This window comes from Cricetulus griseus, chromosome X (assembly GCF_003668045.3).
Source record: "Cricetulus griseus strain 17A/GY chromosome X, alternate assembly CriGri-PICRH-1.0, whole genome shotgun sequence".
NCBI lineage: Eukaryota > Metazoa > Chordata > Mammalia > Rodentia > Cricetidae > Cricetulus > Cricetulus griseus.
The window spans coordinates 57,070,799-57,083,662 of NC_048604.1; the positions used below are offsets into that span (position 1 = coordinate 57,070,799).

The 12,864-nt window shown below is 36.4% G+C and overlaps 1 pseudogene; it reads left to right on the plus strand.

The window, feature by feature from the left end:
- Positions 1 to 4,231: 4,231 nt before the first annotated feature.
- On the plus strand, positions 4,232 to 4,690 carry LOC113837692 (annotated as a pseudogene).
- The last annotated feature ends 8,174 nt before the right edge of the window (positions 4,691 to 12,864 follow it).

The following is a 12,864-nucleotide window of genomic DNA, read 5'->3' on the forward strand; positions in this document are numbered from 1 at the left end:
AGTGCTACCCATCTGCTCATGGTTATAGAACCATATACATGGGAATGGGCAACCTTGCATAGGCTACACCCACAAATTTTGTATAGATACTAGGTATCAAACTCACAACACCAAATTTCCATGGCAGGTAATTTACCAACTGAAACATCTCTCCAATCCCTACAGTTAAGTTTTACACTAATATTTTCTTGAATATTTTATTTGTTTATTTCTTGTCAACTAAATCTAAAAGGAAAGAATCAACAATGTATTTTGTGTATTTCTATCCCTATGTTCTTAAGACTGAGCAGTTTAATGGCACAGAATTGGTATTCAATCAACATAATCTTAATGAGTAATATAAATGATTCAAAGTAATACAAAAAATACAAATGATTCAAATTAAATGCAAACATAAAGATTTGTGACTGGATAAAAGTAGTAATTGACTATCTATCAATATATTCAGCAAATATATTTGTATTTTAATTATCACCAGTTAAAACGTCCACTTTAAAATGTGTTTCATAATGTTTGGAATGTAGTGCATAAAGGAATGCAAAAAAGTAATGAAAAATGGACACACTCCTGAAGAAGCCCTTTCATTCTTCCATGTAGAGACTAAATATCTGTTTCATTAGGAAATTTTTTAATTTTGTACATTATGTGTAGTTAACATATTTTAGCTTTGGATATTCCTATATATTACAATTACATAATACTTTATATACTCTTTCAACTTTTCACTTTAAGACAATTTACAAAGTTCATGTCAGTCACATTATTCAGCTATCTTTTTCAGACACCTGATGAAACAATTTGCATTGCATGTCATTTATACTCCTTATATAATGAGAAACTGAAAAAACTACCTTAGGATTAATTATTTGGGCAACATTAAGAATGTAAATATATCCACAGAATTATATTATTCCACCTAGAATAGTGACCTTCCCTTTTATCCTTGACTGACTGTGGACCTGAGTCACTGAAGTAAACATCATGAATCATTTACTACTCATTTTTCTCTGAACACCTTTTATGTTGAGCCTGTCACTTTGATTTATATTTGATTTTATTCTTAATTATACTAAAAATAGACTATTTACTAAAATTCTATATTATTAATTTATAAAATAAATAAGTCATGTGGGTTTCACTATGTCACCTTACAGTTTTGTTTATTTGAAGTATATTATAACACATTGCAAGTGGCTCTTTTTAGTTTTATTCTGGCATCCCTTCTACAGAAAACATAACTTAAGTATGGATAACAATTAGGAAAAAATTGAGAATTACAAAGGTATCCTTTCAAAATCAGGATTAGTAAAATATTATGGAATTCTACTTAACAGTAGAAAGAAAGGAATTTGTGCAAACAACGATTTTCCAACATATAAAAAGTTAGCTAGGCTAAGTAAGTTGGTCTTACAAACTTTTGTCTCAGACAAGAGGAAAAAAATATCACCATAAAAGCCATTAGTTTTTATTGATTAAGCATTTAATAGAAGCCAGTGGGTGAAGGCTGAAGATTGAAATGGTTTGTTTTCAAAATATAACTAGGTTCCTGGCCTTTAATGTTTAACTTTTCTGTAGTTTAACTTTTTTTACCTAAAGCATTGTAAAAGTTATGGATTTTCTGTGGTAATGGACAACTGTAAGACAAAGTCTGATTGTAGTTTTGATAGAGATATAGCTAGAAATGTGCAACAAGTAAACATGAAGATATTTTCATATAAAATAAAAAAATATTATTCTAAATAATAGCAAAGTGACTTATGTGCTCCTGGTTGATACCATTACCACTAGAATAATATTTTATTTTTAAAAACTTTATCACATTGATCTGTGTTTTTGTGTGCATGTACACGTTCACATGGGGAGACTAAAACACAACTGTGCATTTGATTCTGTCCTACTATTGATGTTCTGGTGTTTGAATGCAGTTCCTCAAGGTTGGTGTTACTTGCCTTGAAGATACATCCTGTTTCTTTACCCAGGCCTCTGACAGTTTCTGTTCATAAGTAATACATAAATCATGGGTGTTTGGCTGGAATTTCCAGCTCCGGCCCTATTCCTTCCTCTCCAAACCCTGCCCTCTCAGAAAGATTGCCAAAATGTACAGTTCCATATTCATGGTGGTCGCTGTGGCTTTCAGCAAGACTGCCAGTTCCCCAAGTCCCCAAGCAAAATGTTTTAATTGGGCACAAAGTCAAGATGTGGAGGATGTATCATCACCCACACGTATAGGGTATATAAGCCTACTCCTTTAGATCAGAGGGTTTTTTGTTTTTGTTTTTATTTTTATTTTTTTGTTTTTTCTCCTGCCTGCTTCTCCTGTGGTGATCTCTCGGGGCTGGAGGTTTACTTGGGACTGTTTTGCCTAAATAAACCTGGTCTTTTGGTTTTTCAATTTGGCTTGATCTGGCTTATTGTGTCTGTGGAGAACATTACTATTAGGCTACAGGAAACCTATCAACAGGAACCAGTAACATTGTATAGAGTAGCAAATAGTAATTGTGAAACAGTAACCAGAAGAAATCCATTGTACATTCTTATTTCTATAATCTGTGACTCTCACTGTTATATTTACTGCACCTTAAGTAACCACTTTCTGTACATTTTCTTTTTTACAGCTCCTCTCATACCTTTATACCTTTCCTAATCATGATTTATTTATTTTAATAATGAATATCTTAATTCATAACTCTATGACTTTTTAACAATATTCCTAACGTTTAGAATTAATTATGTAGAAGAAAATAAATCTCTACCTACAGTTTAGAGACAAAAATCTATCAATATATTCATTATTTGAAACCTTTGCTTCTTTTATTCTGTGTCAATTGTGCATTCAATTTCATAATATATTAGTATGTTATATGAAAATTATGTAGTAGGCATTGCAATTGACAATTCCTGAAGTAAAGAATTGTCCACAATGTTTGACTGATGGATTAGAACCTCGGTAATATGGAAAGATTGGAACATTGCAAATTAAGAGCCAAATTGAATCTTCAGCTACTTTTTCCCCCTCACAAAATAGACTTACTTTTTTAGCTCTGTATCAGATCCAATATCCTAGGACTAACAGATAAAAATTCTTCGGAATTTATTATCTTAGCAGACGACTATTTCCACCAGCCTAAAAGCCAACAATGCCATCAGCTAGCATCTGAGACCTATAGCAGGGATTTCACTGCTTTGTTGTAACTGTCCTCTCTGATGTTTCAACCAATATATTTGAAAGTGTCTTCTTTTAGGACATTAATGGTTCTGTTACTATAAAGAAACTTCATGAATCTACTTCCATGTTGAAACCAATAATTTGGGTAACTTAAGTCTGTGTTTCCAGGCAATGATCATTAATATTTAGCTCCAGAATGAAATATCTCTTACATTTTTGAGGTAAGTGTAGTGTCATTCTGGCAATGATAGCATTAAATTATACTCTAAAACAAAGTTGAAGTTAAACAACGTTGCTATGACTTATAATGATATTGTTACTAGTTATTTACTAGCAAACTACTAGATCCTATACTAACTGCTTGACACATATTTGCAATTTTAACTAAAGGTTTTTGAGGGAAGTAGGCTGTTTTAGAGTTTCTATTGCTATGAAGAGACACAATGACTAAAGTAAGTATTGTAAGACAGAGCATTTAATTCTGGGTTTGCTTATAATTTTGGAGGTTTAGTCCATAATCATCATAGTGGGGAGCGTAGTGGCAAGAAGACAGACACTAGATTAGTAGCTGAGAGCTACATCCTGCACTGTAGGCAGAACAAGAGAGAGATTCTGGACTTGGGATGGGCCTTTGAAACATCAAAGTCCATGTCTGCCATCAAGACCATACATTTTAATATTTTTAATCCTTTCCAATATATGCCACTCCCTGGTGACTAAACATTTAACAATATGTGCCTAAGGGGGTCATTCTTATTCAAGTCACCACAATCTCTAAATTAATTATTTAAATTATTTACTTATTTTGAGATGAAATTTTACTATGTATCCCAGGCCAGCTTCTGACTCACAATTATTTTTGCCTTAGCAGCAAAAAAAAGTTGGCGGGGGGGGGGGGTTGAGACAGGCTTTCACTGTGTAGCTTTGGAGCCTATCCTGGGACATGCTCTAGAGACCAGGCTACAGCCAAAATTTTAAGATCACAGATGACCAGAGGTGATCACTTTTGTCTCTCTGCTCCCACAGCTCATCATAGATACTGCCCACCCCACCAGCATTCAGGCCATGACCAACTTCAAGCACGCATCCATTATCATCCAGACAAATGCAGTGCAGCAGGACCTGGTAAGAGAGATCATCAGGAGCTTTGAGCAGAAAGGGTTCCACCTGGTGCCAAAGAAGTTCCTTCAGGCTTCTGAAAATCACCCGAAGCAGTACTACATTGACCTGAAAGACAATCTTTTTTTCTTCCTAGGGCTGGGGAAGTACATGAAATAAAGGACTGTGGTGGGCATGGTCTGGCAGGGGTCAATATGGTGAAGACCGGTTGAGTTATGCTAGGAGAGACCATACCTGCTAATTCTAAACCATGCACCATTTAAAAGGATTTCTGTATTCAAGTTGTCAGGAACATCATTCATGCCAGGGATTCAATGGGAACTGCTGAGAAACACATCAGTCTAAGATTTAAGCTAAAGAATTTACTGATAACAATTGTGTAGCCATGATAGTATATCTGAGTAGAGGTCAATAAACCAGCATTACTGATGGTTCCTTGGACATAGTTCTTCATTATACTGAGTGAAAAGATCATCTTTTCTAAAACATATTCACCAGTAAAGACTTTGGGCAATGAAAAAAAACAAAATATCATAGGCATTTACTACCACATGGCAAATATTCATAATTGAATGGGATCCTGCCACAGAAGCCACTGATAACAGATGAAACAGTTTTCCCAAAGTGTTGTGCAATGCTACTTTTACTAGGCAAAGATGTATTACATTTGTTTATTCTGTGGAATATTACTTTAACTACGTCAAGGTATGGTACTTTTGTTTATACTGCATTTGTTTAATTGTGCAAGGATGTGTTGAATTTGTTTCACCTTGCCTGCCTAAGGCAACTGATTGGCCTAACAAAGAACTGAACAGCCAGTAGCTAGGCCTGAAAAGGATAGGTGGGATGCTGGGGAGAGAGAATACATAGGCAAAGACTAGGCTTCAAAGGAACAAGAGGAGAAGAAGAGAGGAGGGAATGAGAAAGATACCCAAGGCCAGCCAGGATACAGGAGAATATGTGAAAGTAAGATATACAGAAGGAAAGAAAAGTAAAAAGCCCCAAGGCAAAAGGTAGGTAAATGGAAACCAGTTAAGTAAAAAGAGATAGCCAGAAATGAGACTAAGTTAGACTGAGCATTCAAAACTAATAAATTTCTGTGTTATGATTTAGGAGCTGGTTGGTAGACCCCCATAAAAGGCCTGGCACACAAAAACATACCTGAGAGACTCTATAACTTCATGGACAATACAGGCAAAATTACCTCTCCTCTGAGGTTACATTGTCTCATTAATAAAAAAAATTAAGAAAAGCCTCATCATTTTATATGAATTTAAAAAAAAAAGAAAATGCATACAGTAGCAAGCTATAAAATTTTTAACGGATTTCTGGGGTAAGAGAAAAGAGAACAGTAGGAAAAAATAAAGCCTGCCATTTTAAATGTGCACAAAGGTGAGACACACAGGTGCTAAGCAGCCACACATTAAGGAATGATCCTTTAGGGAAAAGTAATATTAAGGCCTAAAATGTTGCTGTAAAATCCTAAAGTGTTAATTAAAGCGTAGTTAGGGAGATGATAGATGAAAGAAAATTATTTAATACTGCTTTTCTGTGTAATGCAGAAATACAATGACCCAGCATGGCTGTGGCCCCTAAACTACAGCACTAGCAGCAGAGAAAGTAGAGACTTAATTATAATTCCTTCTATTTTTTTCAAATTTTAGGTTTCCATCAGACTTGAGATTCTAACATTTAGACTATGGATGGGTGTAGGGGAAGCTGTAGCCACGTCTGCTTAGGGCCTGGCTACAGGTGTGCCTGACCACGCCTTCCAGGGTGTGATCAGGGTGAAGTAGAGTGAGAGAACAGTTCCAGGACATTTTACAAAGGTTAACAAGAGCAGTAGAATTACAGGTAACTGATCCAGAAACAAGACAATCAATTATATATACAATAGCTTATGAAAATACAAACTCAATATGAAAAAGAATACTTTTGCCTTTAAAGATCAGATCAGCTCCACTAGAAGAATGGGTTTTGCATGCAGCCAACATTGACTATAATGTGCAAGATACTGGAGCTTGGGTAGGAGAAGCCATCTTGAAAGGTTTAAAAAGGCAACAGGAGATTATAGTTCTAGAGGTGAGGACGCAAAGGGTTAGGAAGGAGAAGCACCTTACAGAGGTTAACATAGGTACCAAGAGGCTAGAGGTTACTACTACTATGAACCAGAACCTTGGGTAGGAAGAGCCTTCCCCAGGAGACTGTGAAGGCGCCAGGAACCTAGATGTTTCAACTGTGGTAAAATGGGACATACGAAGAGAAATTGTAGACAAACAAATTCTAATAATGTCTCATACAAAAGGCCACTGCCTTCTGGATTGTGTAGAAGATGTGGTAAGGGCAGACACTGGACCAATAAATATAGATCGACCAGGGACATGAAAGGAAACCCGTTAAGGCTGGGAAACACAGATGGGGGCCTCAAGAAGGCCCCCACATCAAGAAAGGTCTGGTTGTTCCCAGTAGCAGTGGAAGACAATCTCCCACAGGATGAATAGATAGTTCTTTGCCTATTGTGAAAAATGATACTGCTCTAGATGGCAGTTTTAATAGTGATGAACAATCAAATGTGACTGGACAAAATGAGAAACGCATATTTTGGCAAACTTCTATTAATGATAAAAGACCTCAGTTGAAAGTGAAAATTAATAATAAAGTTATTATTGGCTTAGTAGACACTGAGGAAGATGTGACTATTATTACCCAAATGTCTTGGCCTCAGAAATGGCCTCTTAGGGAGGCAAATGTACAATTTTTAGGAATTGGGACTCCATCTAGAATTCGACACAGTGTTAACTCAGCAGTCTGCATTGGACCAGAAAGACAGAAAGGAAGACTGAAACATACGTGGCAGATACAGCTATAAATCTCTGGGGTCATGATCTCTTACAGCAATGGTGTACTCAGATTAATATTCCTCCAATATCAGATACAAATTATGTACAATCTTTACATAGTAGAAAAGATCTGGTAAGACGTTATGGAAAATGTTTACCAACCATCCAGGCTGTACGGAAACGAGGTACAAATGATGGACCTTCAGAGTAGCCAAAGGCCCTGCCATTGAAGTGGCTTACAGATGAACCTGTTTGGTAGGACAATGGCATATGACCTCTGAGAAGATAAAGGCTTTAGAAAAGTTAGTACAGGACCAGCTAGAGGCTGAACACATAGAGGAATCTACCAGCCCTGGGAATTCTCCTGTATTTGTTATCAAAAAAAGTCAGTTAAGTGGAGAATGCTTACATACCTGAGAGCAATAAATAAGGTAATTCAACAAATGGACTCTCTGTAACCTGGAATGCCATTACCTTCCGTAATACCTAAAGGATGGCTTATCACAGTCATTGATCTAAAAGACTGTTTTTTCACAATACCATAACAGGAAAATGATAGAGAAAAATTTGCAGTTACTATACCAACTCTTAATAATTCACAGCCAGTTAGGAGATATCAGTGGAGGGTTTTGCCACAAGGAATGCTAAATCGTCCTACGTAGAAATTTCTCAATTACAGACGATTATTGGTATAGAAGGACATGACTTAAAGCATTTAAAAATGGCCCTTAAAGGTGATAAGGACCTAAACAGTCTGAGAATATTAACCCCTGAAGCAGAAAAAGAGTTACAATGGGTAGAAAACAGAATACTGGATGCATGTGTAGATCAGATAAACCTTAATTTAGACTGTATTCTGGTTATCTTGCCATCCAGAGAATACTCTTCTGGGATTCTGATGCAGAGGGAAGACACTATATTGGAGTGGATATTTCTGCCTCATAAACAGAATAAAAAGTTAAAGACATTTATAGAAAAGATTTCTGATTGGTTTTAAAGTACAAATTAAGACTCTGTCAATTGACTAGAAAAAAAATCCAGCAGAAATTATAGTAACTTTAACTAATGAAGAAATTTCTTCCTTGTGTAAGGATAATGAATATTGGCAAATAGCTCTTACTGACTTTTTGGGAACAATTAGCAACAACTATCCCCAAACCAACAGAATTAAATTCATAAAAAATACAGTCTGGATTCCTTACCTTCTACACTGATACCAACAAATCAGGTAAGGCAGGTTATAAAGCAGGTGAGGTAAGTAAAGTAGTTCAAAGTTCTGTACAGAAGGCAGAATTATATGCAATTCTTATGATACTTATGGATTTCACAGAACCTCTTAATATAGTTACTGGTTCTCAATATGTAGAGAAAGTCATGTTACATATTGACACTGCAGAATTAGTTCCTGATAATACAGAATTAACTTCACTGTTTATACAATTACAGGAAACAAACATTCATAAACAGAAGTAATCCTATATACATTACACATATCAGATCCCATACAGGTCTGCCAGGCCCACTAGCACAAGGCAAAGATGAGATTGAACATTTATTAATTGGAAGTGTGTTAGAAGCCTCAGAATGCCATAAGAAACATCATGTAAATAGTACAGGTTTGAAAAAGGAATTCTCCATCACTTGGCAATAAGCCAAGTAGATAGTGAGAAACTGTCCTACTTGTTCCTTTGATAATCAAACTCCATTGCCAGCAGGTTGTACTCCTAAGGGCATTCGGAGAAATGAGGTTTGGCAGATGGATGTCTTTCACTTTGCAGAATTTGGAAATTTGAAATATGTGCATCATACTATAGACACATTCTCTGGGTTCCAATGGGCTACTGCTCTTAACTCCAAAAAAGCTGATTCTGTTATTAAACACCTGCTAGAGGTGATGGCAGTTATGGGTATACCTGCACAAATAAAAACTGACAATGCTCCAGCATATGTCTCCACAAAATTGGAACAGTTTTTCAATATTATAACATATAGCATGTTACCGGTATACCACACAATCCTACAGGACAAGCAGTGGTTGAGAGATCTAAAAGAACACTAAAGGAGATGCTCAATAGACAGGCTTGGAAGATTAATCCCCCCAAACATATGTTGCATAATGCTTTATTAACACTAAAGATTCTTAATGCCAATGAAAAAGGACAAACAGCTACAGAAAGACTCTGGACTACAGAAAAAACTGCTGAACTCAATCAGCTGGTATACTTCAAAGATGTACTAACCTCTGTATGGAAACCAGGAGATGTGTTATGATGGGGTAGGGGTTTTGCATTGGTTTCCACAGGAAAAGAAAAACTTTGGATACTATCAAAGTTGATCAAGATTCAAGTTGAAAAGGAAAAAACCTCTCGACGAGGAGAAATGACAGGTATTCTACTAAGGTATATCTTATAAACTAAATAGAAACCTCCCAAAGGAAAGGGAAGTGTTTTGCTTTTATCTTCACAGGAAAACTCATCTCCAGAAGGCAAAGGACATTGCATGGGTAGATACTTAAGAAGAGAAGGTAGCTAAAACCATCAAACAAAAGGAACGTACCATACAGTAAACTTTTACAGCTGTCTCTCGGAGAACTCTATTTCACTTTTTCTCATTCCTATTCTAGTAAATCATTGCTGGATTTAGAGTGGATTTGGCTTTCCTCCTCTAAAATCCAAGCACGTTGTTTAACTAAACTTTAGAGTTCTGTATTGTATCAAGAAGCCAATTGATGTAATACAGAAGAAGAGAAGAATTTGGGAACTATCTTTGTCTTTTCTTGGCTCTTTCTTTCAAAGTGTATACCCTCTCATAATTGTTATTCCCCCATGGTTGCCTTTTCCAGTATACACAAGCAAACATTTCTCTGATAACATTTATGTTTTGAATCCCACACAGCCAATGAAGACCTGCCTGACAGCAATCCCTGGACACCACGGAAAGAAAATGGGCCACACCTCCTCGACTGCACTGGATCCAACTTGCTCCATTTTCAACTGACACTCCTGCCAGAGATTTGGGTACTAACTTTAATCAAGTTGAGGATTTCAAGCGAGATCTTCAATCAAGTGAATCCCATCTAACATGGACTGGATACAATCCATTCAAGACTTTCACTACACTAACATTTTCTTCCTACAGGACCCCACAAGGCTGTCATCATCCCATTTCATCAGGAAGTAACTTGGAGGATGCTATGCCCCTTTCCCCCATTGTTGTCACTTAGGATAGTGTATATACCTAGTTAGGAATAGCTTCCTATTGTTTATGGTTGGGATTGGAAGGAGGTGTTCAGGCTTGGACATCTCTTTCAGATGACTTTAGGGTTTAGTTAAAATAGATAGTTAGGATGTGACATAAGCAGATTGTTGTGTTTTCTTATATTTCACCTTTATGATTGTTAATTTTGGATACTTTACACTGTTCAGTTTTAATCCTCTTTTAGACTAACAGGGAATTGTTGGGGAAGCTGTAGCCACACCTGCTTAGGGGCTGGCTGCAGGTGTGCCTGACCCTGCCTTCGAGGGCGTGGTCAGGGTGAAGTAGAGTGAGAGGCATTCAGTTGGCTGGTTTTGGTTTCGGTTTCACTTTAGGCTTGCTGTACAGACTGCTGCAGCACCTGCTGTCTACGCTGCTTTCTCCCTGTTAAAATCCCTTGTTTTCCTACCTGGCTCCGTATTGGTAATTTCCACATTAGGTGGGCTAGCCTGAATTATCTATTTATATAAAATCTAAAATCATTTTTACAGAAAACACCTATGACAGATTTTAATACTGTTTTGGAAATGTGTGTACTTACACATGTGTGAGTTCTACTTTGTGTGTTTCTCATCCTAGTTGAACAGTATACAATCAGATTGCTTATCCAAGTGTGGCATGCATTTTGTATATTTATAAAATGTTTATTTATACATTGCAAACTGTTCATTATAATTATTATTTTAACATACACTTACTATTTATTAATGTGAATTATATACATTTTATGTTCATAGCAGATTTATTTGTAATAGCCAGAACCTATAAAAAAACTATCCTTTTTTTAAAAGGATTTCTTTAATTTATATTAGTTTCTTTTACTTGTCACCCTCCTCTGCTCCCCTGCCCCACAACAACCCCCTGTTCCAACACCTTTCTGCTCCCCAGCGCCTTCCATGGAAGATCTTCAAAGTCTGTCATATGATTTGGAAAAGAGTATCAATCTATGTGGAGATGGCTCCCAAAGTCCATTAGTGTACTAGGGGTAAATACTGATCTACTACCAGTGGTCCCATAGATTGTGCAGACATCCAAACTGATCTCCTCACTCAGGAGGTCTAGAACAGTCCTATGCTTGTTTTCTAGCTATATGGATTTTAGATCTAGAGCAATGAAGTTGCAGCCTACAAGCCACAAGGCCAGAGAATTAAGGAAACAAGGAGGACCTTCTGGAAGACTGTCTTGGTCCCCCAGAGAAGGGGAAAGAGACAAGATCTCTTAAGCTAATTGGGAGCATGGGGGAGGGTAGAATGAGTTAGAAAACAAAGAGGGAAAAGAGGAGGGGAGACGAGGACATGAGGGAGCAGGAATATCTAGTCAGGGGAACAATAGAGGGGAGGAAGAAAATAGATACTATAATAAAGGGAGCCATTATAAGTTTAAAGAGAATTCTGGCACTAGGGAAATGTCCAGAGATCTCCAAGTTTGACCCCAACTGACAATCTAAGAAATAGTCAAGAGAGTACCTTAAGTGCCCTTCTCTGATAATGAGATTGATGTCTACATTATATGCCATCCTAGAGCCCTCATCCAGTAGCTGATGGAAGCAGAAGCAGACACTCAGAGCTAAACATTGAGCTGAACTCTGGAATCCAGTTGCAGAAAGGGAGGAGTGATGAACAAAGGGGTCAAGACCATGCTGAAGAAACCCACAAAATCAGCTGACCTGAACAAGGGGTTGCTCATGGAACCCAGACTGAATTATACACTTTTAAGTGTGGCTATGTATCTTATTTTGTTTGATTCTTTTTTCACATGTTCAATAAATCTCTAATTAAACAAAATAATATAATTCTAAATGCGGTATTCAAAATATTATTACCAAAGATAATGCTTGAAAAAAATTTAGTCAAAGATTAAAATAAACGTTTTTAAGAAACACAGAATCGTTCTGTTTAACTTAGAAGGCCTGTGGGCAAGAATTGAGTTACTTTTCGATTCTTTTTCTCAAATTTCATTTGTGTATATCTGCCAGCATTCATTGCCAAATACTTTCAGAGCTATACATTACCTACAGGATTAAGAATATACTGGTGAGCCTGGGGTGTGAGATCTTATGATTTAACCTACAATCTTCTCCCACTAGGACTCAGTACAATCACTACATTCTGAGCTTTATATCATAACTTTCAAAAATCAAAATGGATTGCCTCTAAGAGGGTGTAAAGCAGTATAAATGAAAAAATAAGACAACTGCCTGGAAAGAATACCTCTCTAAATTGTGTAATATCACTTAAAATGTAAAGGTAAATTCAAGCATAATTATTCTTTTATATATTTAGTCAACTGTATAAGTGAAATATATATGCTCAATATTTCAATCTACATTTATTTGATTTTATTTCCAAGTGTTTATTACCAACTTATGCTAATTTCAAGAATTTCTTGGTTATGGTGAATATCCAGTTTTTGATTAGTATGTTATTTTTACTGAATTCTGAGTCTTTTGTCATGGATCCTTTCTTCCTTGAAGTGTTGTTTCCC